Here is a 23,183-nt window from a genome sequence, read left to right on the forward strand (position 1 = left end):
TTATAAGTTATGTCGAACGGGAGGAGCTCAATGGCCCATTTGGCAATCCGGCCTGTCGCGTTGCGGTTGTTTATAATATCATTAAGTGGTGCTTCCGAGGCTACCGTGATCGAACACTCTTGAAAGTAGTGTCGAAACTTTCGGGATGCCATGAATACCGCGTACGCTATCTTTTGATAATGCGGGTACCGTGACTTGCATGGAGTAAGGACAGTGGACACATAGTATTCTGGCTTTTGAAGGGGGAATTTGTGTCCGTCCGTCTCTCATTCGATGACAAGCACTGCGCTTACAACTTGATGAGTTGCTGCAATGTATAATAGCATTGGTTCGCCAATGTTTGGCGCGGCCAGGACTGGGTTTGTTGCCAATATGGCTTTTATTTCGTCAAGTCCGGCCGTGGCAGCATCCGTCCACTCGAAGTGTTCGGTGCGCCGGAGGAGGCGATAAAGGGGTAATGCCTTTTCTCCCAAGCGGGAGATAAAGCGGCTTAGAGCCGCCATGCATTCGGTCAATTTTTGTATTTGTTTGAGGTCCTTTGGGATGTCCAATTGTGACAGAGCTCGGATCTTGGCTGGATTTGCTTCAATTCCTCTACCGGATACAATGAAGCCCAAGAACTTTCCGGCTGGTACGCCGGGTTGAGCTTGATATCGTATGTTCAGAGGTTATCGAATGTGAGCCTCAAGTCGTCTACTAGATATTCGACATGCTTGGTTTTGACGACCACGTCATCTACATATGCCTCCACTGTTTTGCCGATCTGGTTTGCCAGACATGTCTGAATCATGCGCTGATATGTTGCGCCGGCGTTTTTGAGCCCGAAGGGCATTGCGTTGAAGCAGAAAGGGCCGTATGGTGTGATGAACGCCGTTGCGGCTTGGTCTGGCTCTGCCATCTTAATTTGATGGTAGCCAGAGTATGCGTCGAGGAAACACAATGAATTGTGTCCTACAGTAGCGTCGATAATTTGGTCGATGCGGGGGAGGGGGAAGGGATCCTTTGGGCAAGCCTTGTTGAGGGCCTTAAAATTGACACACAAGCGCCAGGATTTGTCCTTCTTTGGTACCATCATCAGGTTTGCTAGCCAGTCCGGATGTTTTATGTCTCTGATGAATCCGGCCTCCAATAGCTTGGCTAGTTCCTCTCCCATGGCTTGTCTCTTAGGTTCGGAGAAACGCCGAAGATCCTGCTTGACTGGCTTGAATCCTTTTAGGATATTTAGGCTGTGCTCGGCCAGCCTGCGTGGGATTCTTGGAATGTCTGAAGGGTGCCAGGCAAAAATGTCCTAGTTCTTGCGTAGGAACTCTCGTAGTGCGGTGTCTACATCAGGGTTTAATTGTGCCCCGATGGAAGCTGTTTTTGTAGGGTCCGTTGGATGGACTCGGAATTTGGCTATTTCGTCCGCCGGTTTAAAGGAGGTGGACTTGGATCTTTTATCTAGTATCACGTCATCCCTGTTCACCATGGAGTGCAGCGCAGTCAGTTCCTCGACCACTAGGGCTTCGGATAGTGCCTCAAGGGCCAGTGCAGCTGTCTTATTTTCGGCGCAGAGTGCTATGTCCGGATCACTAGCAAGAGTGATGATTCCGTTGGGCCCGGGCATTTTGAGCTTCATGTACACATAATGAGGTAAGGCTTGGAAGATTGTAAACGCCTCCCGCCCTAATAGAGCGTGGAATCCGCTACTGAACGGGGCCACTTGGAACGTGACTTCTTCGGACCTGTAGTTGTCCGGCGTGCCGAACACCACATCTAGTGTGATTTTTCCTATACAGCGCGCTTCCCGACTGGGGATTATTCCTCTAAAGGTTGTGGTGCTTCGCTCAATGCGGTTCCAGTCTATTTCCATTTTTCGAAGGGTTTCCTCATAAATGAGGTTCAATCTGCTACCACCGTCCATGAGTACCTTGGTGAGTCGAAAGCCGTCCACTATTGGACTGAGGACCAATGCGGCTGGTGCTCGGGCTGTTCGGAATTTAGGTTCATCACTGGCATTGAAAGTAATAGCCATGTCACTCCATGGGTTTATTGTTGCCACGTGGTAGACTTCGGCAATGCTGTGGAGTGTTCGTTTTCGCATATTATTTGATGCGAAAGTCTCAAAGACTGTTAATACCGTACTGGTATCCTTGGGCTAGTGCTCTGTGGCTTCTGGGGTTAGAAGATCTTCGCCAATTTTGGCCACCTGCCGGAGTATCCAACATGCTCTAGGGCTATGAGTTAGTGTGGCGCCCTCTGCACTGTGAATTTTACAGGGTCCATTGAGCCATCCCTCCAGTACGGTTCCATGCCCTGTAGAGGGTTTTTGCTTTTTGGTGTTTAACCCGGGTGTCTGGCGATAATGCACCCTTTTATTTCAGACTGGGTTTGTATTCAGGGCCGGATTGTCCCAAAATTTTACTTTGGTTTTCCAGGCGCTTTCCATCGCATAGTAGTTTCGTACTATGGACGCCAAGTCGGCAAAGCATGTAATTTCACGGCGACTTATGGCGTTGAGGATTCCCTTGTCCGTGCAATTATTACAGAAGAATGAAATTGTGTCTTCCTCGCGACAGTCCTTATATGCTGTTCATGACCAGGAGGAATCTGGCCCAGTAATGGTGTACTGTTTCTTCGGGCCCTTGCCTAATTTGGGATAGATTGCTTATATTTGGGTGGGTGGGTGGAATTGAATCCGAAACCTTACCCAATCTGAGACTCAGGGGCCAAGGAGTTTCCGAACTTGGAAGTTTGGATTCTGGGATGTTTTCCCCTAAATCTAGCCCGCCGCCTAACTCTAGGTTCAGGTCTTGAGTGACGTCCTCCCCTCCGCGGATATCCGGCTGGGAGGGACCGGGAATCTGGACATAGCTAGTCCTTAAGATAGATGAAGGGTCGCCGCGTTGTTCCTCCACAACTGCAACGCGATGGGTGACATGGGGAGAGTTAATCTCTCTCAGATCGGGTTTAGGCCCAACCTGATTGTAGTCTGTAGCGACTCCCAAGGCGGCGATGCGATCCAAGAGCTCGTTTAGGGAAGAGAGCTCCATTGGATCTAACTGCTCGGCGAGTTCCGAGTTGATGTGAAGATTGTTTCTGATGACCCGAGAAGTCATCGTCGGCGCAACGGCCGAACAAGCAGTCATAAGGAAACCACCTAGTCGGAGAGTTTGTCCGATAGCTAAAGCTCCTTTAGCAACGGTGCCGTCTTTAAAGACGGGACGAGGCATCCTTCCTGATGGCGACAGAACAACGGAACTCTCAATGAAAGCACCAATGTCGGTGTCAAAACCGGCGGATCTCTGGTAGGGGGTCCCGAACTGTGCGTCTAGGCCGGATGGTAACAGGAGGCAGGGGACACGATGTTTTACCCAGGTTCGGGCCCTCTTGATGGAGGTAAAACCCTACGTCATGCTTGATTTAATATTGATGATATGGGTAGTGCAAGAGTAGATCTACCACGAGATCAGAGAGGCTAAACCCTAGAAGCTAGCCTATGGTTTGATTATATGTTGTCGTTCTACGGATTAGAACCCTTCGGTTTATATAGACACCGGAGAGGGCTAGGGTTACACAAGGTCGGTTGCAAAGGAGGAGATATCCATATCCGTATTGCCTGGCTTGCCTTCCACGCCAAGTAAAGTCCCATCCGGACACGGGACGAAGTCTTCAATCTTGTATCTTCATAGTCCAACAGTCCGGCCAAAGGATATAGTCCGGCTGTCCGGAGACCCTCAAATCCAGGACTCCCTCAGTGGTGCTAGTGGTAGTAGTAGTAGTACTTGCAATGTAGTAGTACTGTACTACCCGTTGGTCAAATTATTACCCGTTGGACAAGACCCTGCACCGGAGATGACACCTGAGTGTAGGCGTTGTGTTCAGCATAACAAAGTCAGCCTCACCGTCTGCAGTCACTACCATCATGGCTGTAGAGCTAGCCTGCTTGCAACTAGCCGTGTTCGACATAATTTCCTGTGCGTAGATGCTAGTGCATTGCACGAAACACCAAGACTGGGGCTGGACGACACCGGCAGAGGCCATCACGCCAGATTTTTCCATGGCCTTCTGGATGTGGTGGGGAGGTAAGGCTGATTGTGAGAGACAAGGAGTTGTTTGTAAATAGGGAACAAGTGCGGGCATCTTTTGCAAAACTGCAGAAGTTTGTATGCGTCAGATCTAGATCCGACGGTTATTGGTGAAAGATGGCAGGCACAACATCATCACCAACTCAGGACCTCTTTGATTCGCAGGATTTTGAAAATGCAGGAATAGGACACAACAATATTACAAGTTTCAAACTAATATTAGAAATGTTAGGAGTAATGTTGCACCTACGAAGAGGGAATAACTAGGAAGTTTACGTAAGAACTTTCGTTACTTTAGGTGGATGCAGCATTATCGTACAAACTAAAATCCACCGCCCTGACAAGTCACTAATGGGCAAATAAATTTTCGAGTCTCTGGCCACTTGATGTTTCAAAAAAAATTCAGCTTCTATGGAGACTTTGTCATTTAGGCTTAGACGCTTGCGGTGATCAGCATGCAATTAATTGTTGCACCAGAGAATGCCAAACCTCATTACCTTGAGCACACTTGCCTCCAAAACAAAGAACCTGGCCAATTTAATTTCACATGTGCTACCTCGGTAGTCGATCAAATCATTTTTTAAGTTGGAGATCAAGGCATTCGATGAGATTGTTATAGTGCAGCACATTTTTCACTTTCGGGTATTTTTTTCTCTGCAAAAGAAGAGAACATATTAGAGCAGCTGGCTGTATAAGATTGTCGTGTCATCAAGAGGTACCAATATCATTCGCTCATACGATAGGGTTGGCTGGCTAGTGATATTTTTTCACTCTCTCTCTCTCTCTTTGCTCTCATTTACCTAGGAGGACGTGAAGAGCTTGGGCATTTGTTGCCTTCCAATATGTGGCCGATGCCATATTTCTCAAAAGTATGCCACATAATATGCATCGATGTCAAATCAAAAGATTTTGGCACCGCTCTAGCGATGTGAGAGAGTTGGCACCGATATGCACACCCACACCTACATGTATAAACAAATCAATCAAACCAACTACACCAGCCTCTCACTCTCCCAAACAAGTGTTTTTATTGCCTCAATCCTCTCCCTCTCCCACGCAAGTGTTTTTTCATTGTATGAGTTAATTTGGCACCGGAGCAAAGTAGGTGATCCAGATTGGGGAACTAGGTGAGCAATGGAGGGGCATCGATGCCAAATGCATCACAAGTGAATTTGGCACGTGTTTTGGCCTACATAGTGGAGGGCCGTTATAGCCCACTTTTGTACTACCTCGTATTTAGTGTAAAATTTTGACCATAGATTTACCTAAGAAAATGCCAATGCATGTCACCAAATATTATACAATTTGAAATTATGTTCAAATATGAATCCAACGATATAATTTTTAGTGACATGCATTAACATTTTGTGAGTTAAATCTATGGTCAAATTTTGATACTACAAAATAGGAAGAGTAAACCAGGACGAAGGTAGTAGTTGCTCTTAGGGTAACCATAGAGTTACTAGTCTAAGTTACTTGCCACTATAACTAGCCTAGGCTACTATAGTATTAGTACAACAAAAAAATGCAGGTGATCACATGAGAAAAACATACTAAAAACATTTCTTTTAGTGCAGTGCGTAGATGCAGTTTTGAACACTACACCAAATTACGAAAATAATTGAGCTACATTGTGATTACCATTTACTAATAGGAAAGAAGTTTCACCTCGATGAGTAGCTTCTCCGTGCACGGAAAGCATGTAAGGAATCCAACAACTTGATCCAGATTGGGGCCGATAGATTTTATTGCCAAGATCTTCACTATGCGCATAGACTGGGTGAAGCTTGTGGGAATCATTTTCTGGATGACAGTCGTAAATACATCAAGAAGAAATTTAAAAATGTGAATTTTTTCAAGAAGACGGAGAAGAAGATGAGTGCTGTACCTGAACGATTACGGGTCCAATAAAGAGTGCGGAGAATTTCGCAGCCGAGTACACCAGCGCTGTCAATTTAGGCACATAAATGACCCTAAATTTTTTGGACCTTTTAAATCAGATACAAGCAATCTCTCAAGGAAAGGAGCATTCTCAATGACCATAACATGGAACAGCTGGAGTGATCTCTTCCCAACTGATGTCTTGTTGCGGGGCCAACAAGACATATAAATCCATCGAAGATTCGTCAAGGCGATGTGGAGGCTAATGAACCCGTGGATCTGCTCAAGACGAAGGTACTCAAGCGCAGTACAGCTGCGGAGCAGGTGCTCCATAGCCTTCTTCGAGATGCAAACGTCGAAGAGGTTGAGCTGCTTGAGTTGAGGGAGAAGAAGGGCGGGCGCGACATTAATCTGGGGAAGATAGCAGGAGCTGAAGCTGGCGCGGCGCAGTGTTGGCATGAGGCGGAGCGCGGACGGCGGCAGAGAGCGACATCGTCCAACTTCAAAGCTGAGCTCCTCGAGCTGATCTAGGGCGGGGGATAAGAACCACTCATCAAACTTGGCTTGGACCTTGTAGCTGGTACTAAACATGCGGATGTCAAGGCGTCTGGCTGGCCCATGGTGCGATGAAAGGATCTTGGAGACTGCAGCCATGCGTTTGCAATCCCCGTCGTAGAGGCAGCTGTTGACAGTGAGGTTGAGGGGGACATGGCGCCAGAGGGGGCGCCACTGTCGGGAGAGCAGGGTGGTCCGCATGGCAGATTTGGTGGGGAGGAGGCCGATGATGACGAGCAACATGTCATTGAGGAGGTTGCTGATGAAGTCCAGGCTAGCCGGTGTGGTTTTGGCTCAAGCTGCCTTCGCTTTTTGGCTGCCTTGCCGTCCATCTTAGCCGGCGGCGACACCGTTGTACACGTGTGCTGGTGTGTGTTGTGTGCTGGGTGTGCGCGAGTGCGTCCTTCTATGCATGCCGCCACGGAGTGGTGAAGTGTTTGCGAGTGTGTCCTTCAAGCCGAAGAAGTGTGCCCTCAATTTACTAGCATGCGGGGTGCTACCCCGAGTGGTTTCAACTTTGTTTACTTCACCACGTGTCAGATGGGCCTCTAGTTTACTTATTTTCACCCACTGCCACATGGGCGAGCACATGAAGATAGAAAAGACGAGCTGACAAGGCAGGATGTGGACTGGTTGACCGGTCAAACAAACAATATACAGAGCTATACGCTGGCACAGTGACCGTATAATCCCTCGGTATAGATAGTTCGAGTGAGAGGGGAGGCCCGTGAGGGATAGTAGAGAGAGAGAAAGAGCTACTCCCTCCGTTTGATAATGTAGTGCCTACATTTTTTTAAAGTCAAACTTTCGAAACTTTGACGAAGTTTATAAAGAAATTACTTATATCTACAATACCAAAGATAAATGATAGTATGAAGTAAGTACATGTTGTGATGAATCTTATGATCGTTCCAGATGTAAATGGTTTTCTCCAGATATACCTGGTCAAACTTTTCTGAGGTTTGACTTTTCAAAACATCCATATGCTTATGGACGTGAGAGAGTACCTAACTAGAGAGAGAGAGAGAGAAAAAGGAAGAGTGGCTAAAAAGTGTGTGTGCATGTGTGAAAGAGACATGGAGAACACACGATAAAAGTAGAGAAAAAGTGTGTGTGTCTTATGCAAACATATCACACATGCATCTGCGACAACGGAAGCAGGGTGAGGAGATAGTGTTTGGTTGTTTGCAACCGAGAGAGAAAGACCCCTAGCACATGGCCAAGAGGGGTCTGACAAACAAGGGAGAGAGGTCGAGGGAGACATATGGAGAAAATGCATACATGGGGAGGAGAGAGTGTATGCTTGTCATAGAGAGATGCCCTGGAGATCGTGATGGGACTACATGTGTGCGAGATCGAGTGACAAGGTGTATGCACGATACAAGATACCCTGAGAGATATCGAGATAGACGTATGTGTTGAGGAATGCAGTAATTTCAGAAAAATCCTATGCACACGCAAGATCCATATAGGTGATGCATAGCAACGAGGGGGAAGAGTGTTGTCCACGTACCCTCATAGACCGAAAGTGGAAGCGTTATGACAATGCGGTTGATGTAGTCGTACGTCTTCATGATTCGACCGATCCTAGCACCGAAGATACGGCACCTCCGCGATCTGCACACGTTCATCTCGGTGACGTCCCACAGACTCTAGATCCAGAAGAGGTCGAGGGAGAGTTTCCTCAGCACGACGGCGTGATGACGGTGATGATGGAGTTACCGACGCAGGGCTTCGCCTAAGCTCTACAACGATATGACTAAGGTGGAAATCTGTGGAGGGGGGCACCGCACACGGCTAAAACAATCAACTTGTGTGTATATGGGGTGCCCCCTCCACCGTATATAAAGGAGTGGAGGAGAGGGAGGGCCGTCCCTCTATAGCGCGCCCAAGGGGGGAGTCCTACTCCCGTTGGGAGTAGGATCCCCCCTTTCCCTTGTTGGAGTAGGAGAGAAGGAAGGGGTAGAGAGGGAGAAGGAAAGGGGTGTTCGCCCCCCACCCCAATTTGGATTGGGCTTGGGGGGCGCGCCCCCACCTTGACCGCCTCCTCCTCTCTTCCCACTAAGGCCCATTAAGGCCCATACACTCCCCGGGGGGTTACGGTAACCCCCTCGGTACTCCGGTTAATGCCTGAACTCACCCAAAACCATTCCAATGTCCAAACATAGCCTTCCAATATATTGATCTTTATGTCTCGACTATTTCGAGACTCCTCGTCACGTCCGTGATCATATTCGGGACTCAAAACACATAAACTCACAATACCGATCGTCACCGAACGTTAAGCGTGCGGACCCTATGGGTTCGAGAACTATGTAGACATGACCGAGACTCATCTCTGGTCAATAACCAATAGCGGAACCTGCATTCTCATATTGGTTCCTACATATTCTACGAAGATCTTTATCAGTCAAACCACATAATAACATAGATTGTTCACTTTGTCATCGGTACGTTACTTTCCCGAGATTCCATCGTCGGTATCTCAATACCTAGTTCATTCTCATTACCGACAATTCTCTTTACTCGTTCCATAATGCAACATCCCGTAACTAACTCATTAGTCACATTGCTTGCAAGGCTTATAGTGATGTGCATTACCGAGAGGGCCCAGAGATACCTCTCCGATACACGGAGTGACAAATCCCAATCTCGATCTATGCCAACTCAACAAACACCATCGGAGACACTTGTAGACCATCTTTATAGTCACCTAGTTACGTTGTGAAGTTTGATAACACACTAAGTGTTCCTCCGGTATTCGGGAGTTGCATAATCTCATAGTCATAGGAACATGTATAAGTTATGGAGAAAGTAATAGAAGTAAACTAAACGATCATCATGCTAAGCTAATGGATGCGTCAGTCAATCACATCATTCTCCAGTGATGTGATACCATTCATCAATTGACAACTCTTTGTCCATGGCTAGGAAACTTAACCATCTTTGATTAATGAGTTAGTCAAGTAGAGGCATACTAGTGACACTCAGTTTGTCTATGTATTCACACATGTACTAAGTTTCCGGTTAATACAATTCTAGCATGAATAATAAACATTTATCATGATATAAGGAAATATAAATAACAACTTTATTATTGCCTCTAGGGCATATTTCCTTCAGTCTCCCACTTGCACTAGAGTCAATAGTGTAGATTACATTGTAATGATTCTAACTCCCATGGAGTCTTGGTGCTGATCATGTTTTGCTCGTGAGAGAGGCTTAGTCAACAGCTCTGAAACATTCAGATCTGTATGTATCTTGCAAATCTCTATGTCTCCCTCCTTGACTTGATCGCAGATGGAATTGAAGGGTCTTTTGATGTGCTTGGTTCTCTTGTGAAATCTGGATTCCTTTGCCAAGGCAATTGCACCAGTGTTGTCACAAAAGATTTTCATTGGACCCGATGCACTAGGTATGACACCTAGATCGGATATGAACTCCTTCATCCAGACTCCTTCATTTGCTGCTTCCGAAGCAGCTATGTACTCCGCTTCACACGTAGATCCCGCCACGATGCTCTGATTGGAACTGCACAAACTGACAACTCCACCATTCAATAAAAATACGTATCTGGTTTATGACTTAGAGTCATCCAGATCAGTGTCAAAGCTTGCATCTACGTAACTGTTTAGTACGAGATCTTTGTCACCTCCATAAATGAGAAACATATCCTTAGTCCTTTTCAGGCATTTCAGGATGTTCTTGACCGCTGTCTAGTGATCCACTCCTGGATTACTTCGGTACCTCCCTGCTAAACTAATAGCAAGGTACACATCAGGTCTGGTACATAGCATTGCATACATGATAGAACCTATGGCTTAAGCGTCTTGATGTATGTTTATAGATCTTGATGCCCAATATATAAGCAGCTTCACTGAGGTCTTTCATTGAAAAATTCTTATTCAAGTATCCTTTTATGCTATTCAGAAATTCAGTATCATTTCCGATCAGCAATATGTCATCCACATGTAATATCAGAAATGCTACAGAGCTCCTACTCACTTTCTTGTAAATACAGGCTTCTCCAAAAGTCTGTATAAAACCATATGCTTTGGTCACACTATCAAAGCTTATATTCCAACTCCGAGAGGCTTGCACCAGTCCATAAATGGACCGCTAGAGCTTGCACACTTTGTTAGCACCTTTTGGATCGACAAAACCTTCTGGTTGCATCATATACAACTCTTCTTTAAGATATCCATTAAGGAATGCAATTTTGACATCCATTTGCTAAATTTCATAATCATAAAATGCGGCAATTGGTAACATGATTCGGACAGACTTAAGCATCGCTACGGGTGAGAAGGTCTCATCATAGTCAACTCCTTGTCAAAAACCTTTTGCAACAAGTCGAGCTTTGTAGACAGTAGTATTACGGTCAGCGTCAGTCTTCTTCTTAAAGATCCATTTATTCTCTATGGCTTGCTGATCATTGGGCAAGTCAACTAAAGTCCACACTTTGTTCTCATACATGGATCCCATCTCAGATTTCATGGCCTTAAGCCATTTTGTGGAATCTGGGCTCATCATCGCTTCCTCATAGTTCGTAGGTTCGTCATGGTCAAGTAACATGACCTCCAGAACAGGATTACCGTACCACTCTGGTGTGGATCTTGCTCTGGTTGACCTACGAGGTTCGGTAGTAACTTGATCGGAAGCTTCATGATCATCTTCATTAGTTTCCTCACTTACTTGTGTAGGAATCACCGGAACTGATTTCTGTGATGAACTACTTTCCAATAACAGAGCAGGTACAGTTACCTCATCAAGTTCTACTTTCCTCCCACTCACTTCTTTCGAGAGAAACTCCTTCTCTAGAAAGGATCCATTCTTAGCAACGAATATCTTGCCTTCAGATTTATGATAGAAGGTGTACCCAATAGTCTCCTTTGGGTATCCTATGAAGACACATTTCTCTGATTTGGGTTCGAGCTTATTAGGTTGAAGCTTTTTCACATAAGCATTGCAGCCCCAAACTTTAAGAAACAACAACTTGGGTTTCTTGCCAAACCATAGTTCATAAGGTGTTGTCTCAACGGATTTCGATGGTGCCCTATTTAACGTGAATGCAACCGTCTCTAAAGCATAACCCCAAAACGATAGCGGTAAATTAGTAAGAGACATCATAGATCCTACCATATCTAATAAAGTGCTGTTACGACGTTCGGACACACCATTACGCTGTGGTGTTCCAGGTGGCGTGAGTTGCGAAACTATTCTGCATTGTTTCAAATGAAGACCAAACTTATAACTCAAATATTCACCTCCACGATCAGATCGTAGAAACTTAATTTTCTTGTTACGATGATTTTCCACTTCACTCTGAAATTCTTTGAACTTTTAAAATGTTTCAGACTTATGTTTCATAAAGTAGATATACCCATATCTGCTCAAATCATCTGTGAAGGTAAGAAAACAACGATACCCACCACGAGCTTCAACACTCATCGGATCGCATACATCAGTATGTATTATTTCCAATAAGTCTGTTGCTCGTTCCATTGTTCCAGAGAATGGAGTCTTAGTGATCTTGCCCATGAGGCATGGTTCGCAAGCATCAAGTGATTCATTAATCAAGTGATTCCAAAAGTCCATTAGCATGGAGTTTCTTCATGCGCTTTACACCAATATGACCTAAGCGGCAGTGCCACAAATAAGTTGCACTATAATTATTAAATTTATGTATTTTGGCTTCAATACTATGAATATGTGTATCACTACTATCAAGATTTAGTAAAAATAGACCACTCATCAAGGGTGCATGACCATAAAAGATATTACTCATATAAATAGAACAACCATTATTCTCTGATTTAAATGAATAACCGTCTTGCATCAAACAAGATCCAGATATAGTGTTCATGCTCAACGCTGGCACCAAATAACAATTATTTAGGTCTAAAACTAATCCCGAAGGTAGATGTAGAGGTAGCGTGCCGACGACGATCACATCGACTTTGGAACCATTTCCCACGCGCATCGTCACCTCGTCCTTAGTCAATCTTCACTTAATCCATAGCCCCTTTCACTGTGCCATCCTTCTTCTCCGCCAAATACATGGGGGCAGTTCCGCTTCCAGTGACTAGTACCTTTGAAGTAGAAGCACTCAGTCTTAGGCTTAGGTCCAGACTTGGGCTTCTTCACTTGAGAAGCAACTTTCTTGCCGTTATTCTTGAAGTTCCCCTTCTTCCCTTTACCCTTTTTCTTGAAACTGGTGGTCTTGTTGACCATCAACACTTGATGCTCCTTCTTGATTTCTACCTCCGTATCCTTTAGCATTGCGAAGACCTTGGGAATTATCTTGTCCATACCTTGCATATTATAGTTCATCCCGAAGCTCTTGTAGCTTGGTGGCAATGATTGAAGAACTCTGTCAATGAAACTATCACCAGGAAGATTAAATCCCATCTGAGTCAAGTGGTTGTGGTACCTACACATTATGAGTATATGTTCACTGACAGAACTACTCTCCTCCATTTTGCAGCTATAGAACTTATTGGGGACTTCATATCTCTCAATCCGGGCATTTGCTTGAAATATTAACTTCATCTCCTAGAACATCTTATATGCTCCATGACGTTCAAAACATCGTTGAAGTCCCGGTTGTAAGCCGTAAAGCATGGCACACTAAACTATCGAGTAGTCATCAGCTTTGCTCTGCCAGACGTTCATAACATCTAGTGTTGCTCCTGCAGCGGGTTTGTCACCTGGCGGTGCTTCCAGGACGTAATTCTTGTGTGCAGCAATGAGGATAATCCTGAAGTTACGAACCTAGTCCGTCTAATTGCTACCATCATGTTTCAACTTAGCTTTCTCTAGGAACACATTAAAATTCAACGGAACAACAGCATGTGCCATCTATCTACAACCACATAGACATCCAAAATACTATCAGGTACTAAGTTCATGACAAATTAAAGTTCAATTAATCATTTTACTTAATAAATCCCACTAAGATAGACATCCCTCTAATCATCTAAGTGATCATATGATCCATATCAACTAAATCATGTCCGATCATCACGTGAGATGGAGTAGTTTTCAATGGTGAACATCACTATGCTGAACATATCTACTATATGATTCACGCTTGACCTTTCAGTCTCAGTGTTCTGAGGCCATATCTGCATATGCTAGGCTTGCCAAGTTTAACCCGAGTATTCTGCGTGTGCAAAATTGGCTTCCACCCGTTGTATGTGAACGTACAGCTTATCACACCCGATCATCCGTGGTGTCTCGGCACGATGAACTATAGCAACGGTGCATACTTAGGTAGAACACTTATTGTCGGTGTCAACACCGGCGGATCTCGGGTAGGGGGTCCCGAACTGTGCGTCTAAGGTCGATGGTAACAGGAGACAGGGGACACGATGTTTACCCAGGTTCGGGCCCTCTCTATGGAGGTAATACCCTACTTCCTGCTAGATTGATCTTGATGAATATGAGTATTACAAGAGTTGATCTACCTCGAGATCGTGATGGCTAAAACACTGGAAGTCTAGCCTATATGATTATGATTTTGTCTACGGACTAAACCCTCCAGTTTATATAGACACCGGAGGGGACTAGGGTTATACAAAGTCAGTTACAGAGAAAGGAATCTTAATATCCGAACACCAAACTTGCCATCCACGCCAAGGAGAGTCCCATCCGGATACGGGTGAGAGTCTTTGGTCTTGTATCTTCATAGACCATTAGTCCGGCCCATGTCCAACAGGTCGGACGCCCGAGGAACCCTTAGTCCAGGACTCCCTCAGTAGCCCCTGAACCAGGCTTCAATGACAAGGTGTCCAGCGCACGGATTGTCTTCGGCATTGCAAGGCGGGTTCCTCCTCCGAATACTCCAACACAGTCTTCGAACACAATGAACGTGTCCAGATCTGCAAGACAAGTACCACACACCGCCACAGAGTATAATATTTCACGAGTCCAATCTGCTGATAACTTTTTTGTAACATGACGTCACGTCCTTGTCCGGTTATTATTTTGAACCGTTTTTAGCCTATCGCTCCACGTTTCGAGATGTGGTTTTGTTGGCACGTCTCTTCGAAGCAGAGATCGTGTCCCCCTATTGCGGGATTCTCATCAATACGAGCGTGGGTATCCCAACCGTTTCGTCATCATGATTCCTTAGGAATAGGCAGTTTTTAAGGCCTAGGAGGAGGCGTTCAACATTCATCGCCTTTATGAAGGGGCTACGACCCGACTTTATTCTTTACGCCAATCCTTTCCTCAACCTCTCCAACCTCGAGTTCCAGCACCCAAGGTTCAATCCAATTGCCTCGAGCTTCCCAGTCATGTCCGGTCCTAGCCCTCAAGGCTGATGGGTGGCTTCCTCTGTCACAGAGGAGGATATTGAGAAGCTCCGGGCAGCAAGGTACCTGACCACGGAAATCCCCCACAGGCTTCCTGCTCCAAGGGCAGGGTATTCCGACTCCCAGATCTAGCAAGAGGGTTGTATTCATCTCCCACTTCCTCCGAGGGCTAGGGTTCGCTCTTCACCCCTTTGTTCGAGGGCTCATGTTCTATTACAGGCAAGATATCCACGATCTAGCCCCGGACTCTTTTCTTATCACCTCGGCATTCATTGTCATGTGCGAGGCCTTTCTCCGTGTTCCTCCACACTTCGTCTTATGGCTCAAGACCTTTAATGTGTAGCCGAAGGTGATCGAGGGGAAGAAAGCGCAGTGTGGTGGCGCCATGGTGAGAAAGCTCACCAACGCTCTTTGGCTAAAGGGATCCTTCACAGAATCTTCCAACTTATGGAAGCAGGAGTGGTTTTAAATCACTGAACCCTGTCGTACCAAGTGGGCAGCTACACCTGCGTTCCGATCCGGCCCTCCAATTCAGCTCGCATCATGGATTAACAAGGGGCTGGACTGGGGATCAATCGACGAAGTGCAGACTCTACAGAGCCGCATCCGGAGTCTCCTTGAGAAGGACACCGGTCTCATCGACGTGATTCAAGTAATGCTAGTCCGCCGGGTCCTCCCATGCCAGTGACGGCCCCTCCGTACGTGGGAGTTTAAACCGGAAGGACCATGAACCCTTTAGCACTTCTTCGGCACGACGTAGAGAGGAATGTGGAAGTTATTTTTTGGCACATGAAAATATTGGACGGACACTCTCGAGGACATCAGCCTTGACTGCAACCATCCGGACACCTCGGTAAGCACTTGACTCCCGAACACAGCTGATGCGGAGCATCCCAAGGCCATCCCCATGGACCCAACTACATCTCCTATGACACCTCTTGGACCCATGACACGAGCGCGTGCAAGAGATCTTGAAACCGAGGTGACATCTCTCCTCTCACAATTCCACTTCGATGCACATGAGACATGGCTACTACCTCATATGGACACTTTGTGCATACTCAGGTATCATGGAGAAGCTAAGGAGCAATGACAAGAAGAAGAGGAAGATGGATGAGAAGACGGAGAAGAAGGAGGGCTGCAGGAGAAGTCCCAGCCACCGGACGTTCGGCGCCTAATGCTCCAGCCAAACCCCAGCGAGCGGACGTCCGGCCCAGACCGAACGACCGGTGCCCCTGCACCCGAGCCAAACGAGCGGACGACCGGTGCCAGCGGACGACCGGCAGCCACCGGAAATCCGCTACACCAGCATCCGAGCCAGAATGAGCGGACGACTGGCAGCCACCGGACATCCGCAGCTCCTGAGACACCGGAAGATTGGTCCCCAGCGGATGACTGGTAACTGGCTGTGTCCAGATTCAGGCCCGAGGCCCATGTACCCCTACTTTCGCCCCCATTTGCAATTAGACTATAAATAGACCTCCTATACATCCTAGCTAGGGTTAGCATTGGTTTAGCTCATTTGAGAGATAGAGCATTGCTCATCCATATCTGATCTACTCCTCGAGAGAGACCGCGGCCTCTTCAGAGAAGATCCCTTTGGATTCAAGACCTCCTCGCGGAGAAGAACATCAAGACCTCCTCACGGAGAAAACCGGCTACCCTTGCATCGTCCTTAGTTGATCGTGTACTGTGTGAACTCTATGTATCCGAGGATCGAGCACATGTGTGACTATCTTATGTTGGTTTAGTGTTTCTCTTGTGTTTCCTCTTGTGTTCGCCCTCGTTTCCCCCTTGTGTTCTTCGTGTTCATCACGGGATCCGCTACTTTCATGAAAGATCGGTCGATTAGGGTTCTACCCTACATCAGCTTGGTATCATGAGCCACGTTGATCACGATTTTGGAGCCTCCCCATTGTGTTTCTAGCTTATTTTTTGTTTTTTCGTCCTAATTCAAAAATTCCCCACAAAAATAGCCCCAATTTTTTTTGTGATTTGTTGGTGTGTTGAAATTTTGTTGGTTTGGATCCGTGGATTTGCTTTGTTTTGAGTGGATCTAGCTTTTTCCCCTTGTCTCCACCCTTTCCATCCCCTAAATCGCCCACAATCGACTTATTTCACATCATCCACCCCACCCACGTTAAGTTCTTCCCGTGGCCGAGCAATGCCCAGGCACTGGATGTCCGCTAGCCACCAGACATCCGACGACCGGACGACCGCTCCCCCACTGGACGTCCGAAGTTCCCTGACGAAACTGAATTTTTTTCATTTTAGTCACCACCACCGCCCCACATTTCCGCATACGCACTCCTACCACCTATACACCATCACCACTTCCGCAAACCACCACCATTGCTTATCCGTTTCTCTCCCCGACACATTTCCTACTTCGAGCTTTGAGAATTTGAGTTGCGGTACCGTCTCCTTTTGTGTTTCGGTTATCTAGGTATGGTTCGACATCGACATCACCGCCGCTCATCTTCACCACGGACGCGTCATCAACAACGACCACATCGACTACATCTTGGTATTCGTGCCACCATTTTGACACCATGCCGTAAGCAAGAACGGTAACCTCGTCTTGGTATTGGACATATCACTCTTGCCATTACATTGATAGACATCATAGCCTTACTCCTTTGCGTTGCTTACCCATCGAGACTAGCCATTGAGTATTGCCGGCAACGAGATGCCGACAACGAGACTTGTGCACATTAGTGATCATACTTCACATAGCATACATACACCATTGTTGCATATCTTGGTATCATCTCTTGTGCCACAAAGTTGTCATTGCATACACAATTGCTATCTTGGTTCGTCAAGCATTGCATGAGAAGAGAGCTCAAACAACAAAGAGCCAAACAAGCTTTTAAGCAAAGAGGAAAGATAATCAAAGAGCTTTTAAGCAAGAACCATAGCATCATACAACATTAAGATTGTCATACTAGATCATCTTGGATCATATCATAGAAACACCTTGCATAGAGCATACTTGGGATAGAAGTCGTTACATTTTTGCTAAGTAGGTTGTGCACAAGTTCTTTGTATCTGCCTATTGTGCAATCGTGCTAGCGTCTCTCTAGTGTTGTGCAACAAGAGCATTTTTGTGGATTCCACATTTTGGCTCATCTTTGGTTGCACGACCCCACTTATCTTTTTGCGCATGTGTTTCCATGTACCTTATATGCTTGGTCTACTTGTTACATTACATATTGCGAATCTTTTCCAACATTATTGAAGCTCATGTACAATTGCATCAAATTTTGTGTCACCATCCTAACCAAGCTCCACCATAAGCTTTTACTTGTGTAGGTGTGAGAAACCGACAAGAGCTAGTACCGATTGTACTATTTCCTTGTCCTACATTGGAGTGATCATTGATCCACTTTCAACTTCAGTCAAGGTACATTTGGTATTCGTTCTTCTCTTTCTACCACTCATATTGTGTATCTTGGAATGATGGGTAGGCCAAGTACTTCTACCAACCCACTCTTCATTGAGCACGATGACGACATGAACTCCTACGTCACCAAGAGCCACCTCTTTGGTGCACAACGTGCTTTGCATCAAGAGCAACAAGCAATGAGTGAACGCATCGACTACCTCCCCGCCGACTTGCGACTCTCTGAGCAACGTACAAGGGACTACTTCGACCACAAGCTCGACGATCACAAGCAAGAGAATGATGCAAGGATGGATGATATTCGCGCTTTGTTGCTCAACCGCTCTTCTTCCACTTCGTCTTCATCAAGAAGGACCCGCTCAAGTCAACACTCTGACTTCACCCTCTCCGGCTCAAGTACACCGACATCGAACACTCTACACCGTGCCGCGTGCAATGATCGTCAAGCAAGCCTCAATCCTCTATGTGACACCGACTCTCAAGAGCACCGACAATGCCAAACCCAAGAGGCTTTTGCACTAGCACGAGAATGGCAACGACAACGCCAACATGAAGAGGAAGAGCAAGCGCGTCTACACCAAGTTGCACAAGATGTCGAGGCACAACGCCAAGAACAACAACTCCATGATGCTCAAGCACTTGAGGCGCAACAAGCCCTCCAAGATTCAAGTCAAGCCGTAGCCAATCGAGGCCGACAAGCTCGAGAACAAGAAGAAACACTTCGTGAAGAAATTCAAGAACGAAGATTTCAAGCTCGCGTGCATTGTCAAGTTCCTCCTCGAGCTTTACAAGCTCCTCCACAAGCTCGTCAAGAACACCACGTTCATCAAGAGCATGACGACAATGGAAATCCTCCATGACAAGAGCAACATGAGGTTGACAACCCTCCTCACCAAGAGCGACACGAGCTTGACAATCATCTACAACACGGGTGTCATCATCCCCGCCCCCAACACAATGAAGAGCAACGCTATGGAAAGCTCAAGTTCACCATGCCCAAGTTCAATGGAAGCAACGATCCCGAAGAGTACCTTTCATGGGCATTGAAGGTCGACAAAATCTTCCGTTTGCACAACTCTGAAGAAGAGAAGAAGATCGCAATGGCATCCCTTGAGTTCCAAGACTATGTCCTCATTTGGTGGGAACAAGTCATAGAGCGCCAAGAGGCAAGAGGTGAACCACCCATCACTACTTGGGCGCAAATGAAGGATGTCATGAGAGCACGCTTTGTGCCTACCTACTACAACCGCGACCTCTTCAAGAAACTCCAACTACTCAAGCAAGGAACCAAGAGAGTTGAAGAGTACTACAAGGAGATGGAGATTGCCATGATAAGAGCCAACGTCACGGAAGATGATGAGCAAACAATGGCACATTTCTTGAATGGACTCAACCATCCTATCAAGAAGATCGCCGACTTCCAACCATACTCGAACCTCATCGAGCTAGTGCATCAAGCTACCAAAGCGGAACGTCAAGTGAAGATGATTTCAAGTATGCCAAGTTATCATCCAAGTCATACGGCTTCCCCAACACCCAAGCTTCTACGACTTCAACACCGTCTACCAAGCCTTCTACAAGCAACGTCGACAAGTCTAGTTCCAAGAAAGCTTCGTCAACTCCAAGTCATCCTCCTACTACAAGCAACTTCAAGCCGAGAGCTTCATCCTCATCCACTCCAACCGATGAGACCATCAAGACAAGTTCCTTCAAATGCTTCACATGCGGAGGCCGAGGCCACAAGTCCTATGAGTGCACCAACAAGTGGACCATTATCCTTAGTGATGACAGCACCTATGACTCGATGAGTGAAGGAGAAATGGATGCTCTTGAGCAAGTAGCCATGCACCGGCAAGTGAATGATGAAGAGGAACAAGTCTATTCTGATGAAGATTCAAGTCCCGCTCTTGTTGTCTCCAAGGTCTTGACTCTCCAACATCACCAAGAAGAAGACCAAATATGCCACATATTCCACACCAAGGCCGGCATCAATGGAAGATCCGTCAAGGTCATCATCGTTGGAGGGAGTTGTCATAACCTTGCAAGTGAAGAACTTTGCTCCAAGCTCCAATTGCCCAAGACGAAGCATCCACATCCATACAAAGTGCAATGGCTTAGCGACTCCGGCACTATCCAAGTCGAGCATCGGGTACAAGTCTCCTTCAAAATTGGCGCCTACGAAGACACCTTAGAGTGCGACATCATTCCAATGACCGTTTGCCACCTTCTCCTTGGACGCCCATGGCAATTTGATAGAGGAGTCATCCACAATGGCCGAACGAACCACTACATCTTCAAGATGAAGGGCAAGGAGAACATACTTCGTCCAATGTTGCCAAGCCAAGTGATCGCCGACAAGCAAGCCACCCATCGTGGAGATCATAGTGAGAGAGCGACCCACCAAAAAGAGAGTGAGCGCCACAAGCCCAAATCGAACACCTCCATGGTGAGCGAAAAGAAGAACTTAGTCCTATTTGCCACCAAAAGTGAGATATGAGGAGTGTGTGAGAACACATCTAGTGTCCTACACTACATCCTTGTGTGCAAGGACAATGCACCACAAACTAACACTTCTCACACTCTTCCTCTAGTGTTGTCTTCTCTTTTGCAGGAATTTCACGATGTTTTCCCCGACGAGCTACCTCCAGGACTACCTCCACTACGAGGCATTGAGCACCGCATCGACCTCATCCCCAGAGCACTGCTTCCAAACAAAGCTCAATACCGCGTCAACCCCGAAGAAACCAAATAAATACAAAGGCAAGTAAAGCATGTCACAGACCATGGACATGTGCGTGAAAGTTTGAGCCCTTGTGTCGTCCCAGTCATTCGTGTGCCAAAACGAGAAGGTAGCTTTCGCATGTGCTCCGATTGTAGACCTATCAATGCTATCACCGTTCGTTATAGGTATCCCATCCCACGCTTTGATGATATGCTTGATGAACTTAGTGGTGCCACTATCTTTTCCAAAATTGATCTTAAGAGTGGTTACTATCAAATCTGCATACAAGAGGGTGATGAATGGAAAACCGCTTTCAAAACCAAGTTTGGCTTGTATGAGTGGTTAGTCATGCCTATGGGTGTATCGGAAGCACCGGGTACTTTATGCGTCCTATGAATCATGTCTTTCGCCCTTACATTGGTGTGTTTGTTGTGGTCTACTTCGATGATATCCTTGTTTTTAGCAAGTCTCTCAAACAGCATGTCACCCATGTCCGAACCGTTTTGCAAATTCTTCGAAAAGAGCATCTCTATGCTAATATGGAGAAATGCCTTTTTGGCGTTGACAAGCTCGTTTTCTTGGGCTTTGTTGTTTCCTCTAAGGGTGTTCATGTTGACGAGTCCAAGATCAATGCTATCAAGACTTGGCCAAAACCAACCAATTTGCAACAAGTACGTAGTTTTCTTGGCCTTGCAGGTTTCTATCGTCGCTTTGTGAAAGATTTTAGCACCATTGCTTCGCCTTTGCATGCCTTGAGCAAGAAGAATGCGCCTTTTGTTTGGGGACCATCCCAAGATACCGCTTCCAATGAGCTCAAGAATTTGGTTACTCATGCTCATGTGCTTGCTTTACCCAACTTTGACAAACCTTTTGAGATTCATTGCGATGCTAGTGGTAATGGCATAGGAGGTGTGTTAACGCAAGAGAAGGGCCCCTTAGCTTACTTTAGTGAGAAACTCTCCGGCGCGCAACTCAATTACCCCATCTATGACAAAGAGCTATATGCTTTAGTCTGCGTTTTGCATGAATGTGAACACTATCTTCGCCCTCATGAGTTTATCATTCATACCGATCATGAAACGCTCAAGTATCTTAAGGGCCAAACCAAGTTGAACAAGCGTCATGCTAAATGGAGTGAATTTATTGAGTCTTATCCTTATGTCATCAAGTACATTAAGGGTAAGGAAAACATTATGGCAGATGCCCTTTCTCACATATGCATGCTTGTCACTCAACTTGAATTGGATGTCATTGGTTTTGAGCATATCAAAGAATTGTATGAGCATGATCCTACTTTTGCTACACCTTATGCCAAGTGTTTGATGCTCACCTCTTGGGAACGCTATTACATCAAATATGGACATCTTATGAGAGCTAACAAACTTTGCATCCACGAGTATTCTCTTCGTTTGTTGCTTTTGCAGGAATCTCATGGAGGAGGCTTAATGGGACATTTTGGATGATACAAGACGTTCGCCACGCTCTTGAATAACTACTTTTGGCCAAAGATGTTTCGCGACATCAACCGCTTCACCAACCGATGCTCTACATGTCGCAAAGTTAAGTCCAAAGCTCAATTCCATGGCCTTTATATGCCTCTACCAATTCCATACCAACCATGGAAAGATATTAGCATGGACTTTGTACTTGGTTTGCCTAGGACTAGAAATGGGAAGGATTCGGTATTTGCTGTTGTGGACCGTTTCTCAACAATGGCACATTTCATTCCTTGCAATAAGATAGACGATGCTTCACATGTTGCTAATCTCTTTTGTAGGGAAATATTGTGTCTACATGGAGTGCCAAAGACTATCGTCTCGGACCGCGACGTCAAGTTCCTTAGCCACTTTTGGAAAACCCTATGCGCGAAGCTCGGAATCAAGCTACTCTTCTCTACGGCATATCATCCACAAACCGACAGCCAAACGGAAGTTACCAACCATACACTCTCCACTCTACTTCGATTACTCATCAAGAAGAACATCAAGGAATGGGAGCAGTGCCTACCTATCGCCGAGTTCACCTACAACCGAGTAAGACGTTCAACAACCGGCAAGTCCCCCTTCAAGGTCGTCTACGGATTTAATTCATTGTCTTCATTGGACATTCTTCCTCTACCACTACATGAGCGCATCAATTTGGACGCAAGTGCACGAGTGACACATCTCAAGAAGGTGCATGAAGATACAAGAAATACTATCGAGCGCCAAGAACAACGACTTGCGACCAAGCTC

Source organism: Triticum urartu, chromosome 7 (genome assembly GCF_003073215.2).
Source record: "Triticum urartu cultivar G1812 chromosome 7, Tu2.1, whole genome shotgun sequence".
Lineage (NCBI taxonomy): Eukaryota > Viridiplantae > Streptophyta > Magnoliopsida > Poales > Poaceae > Triticum > Triticum urartu.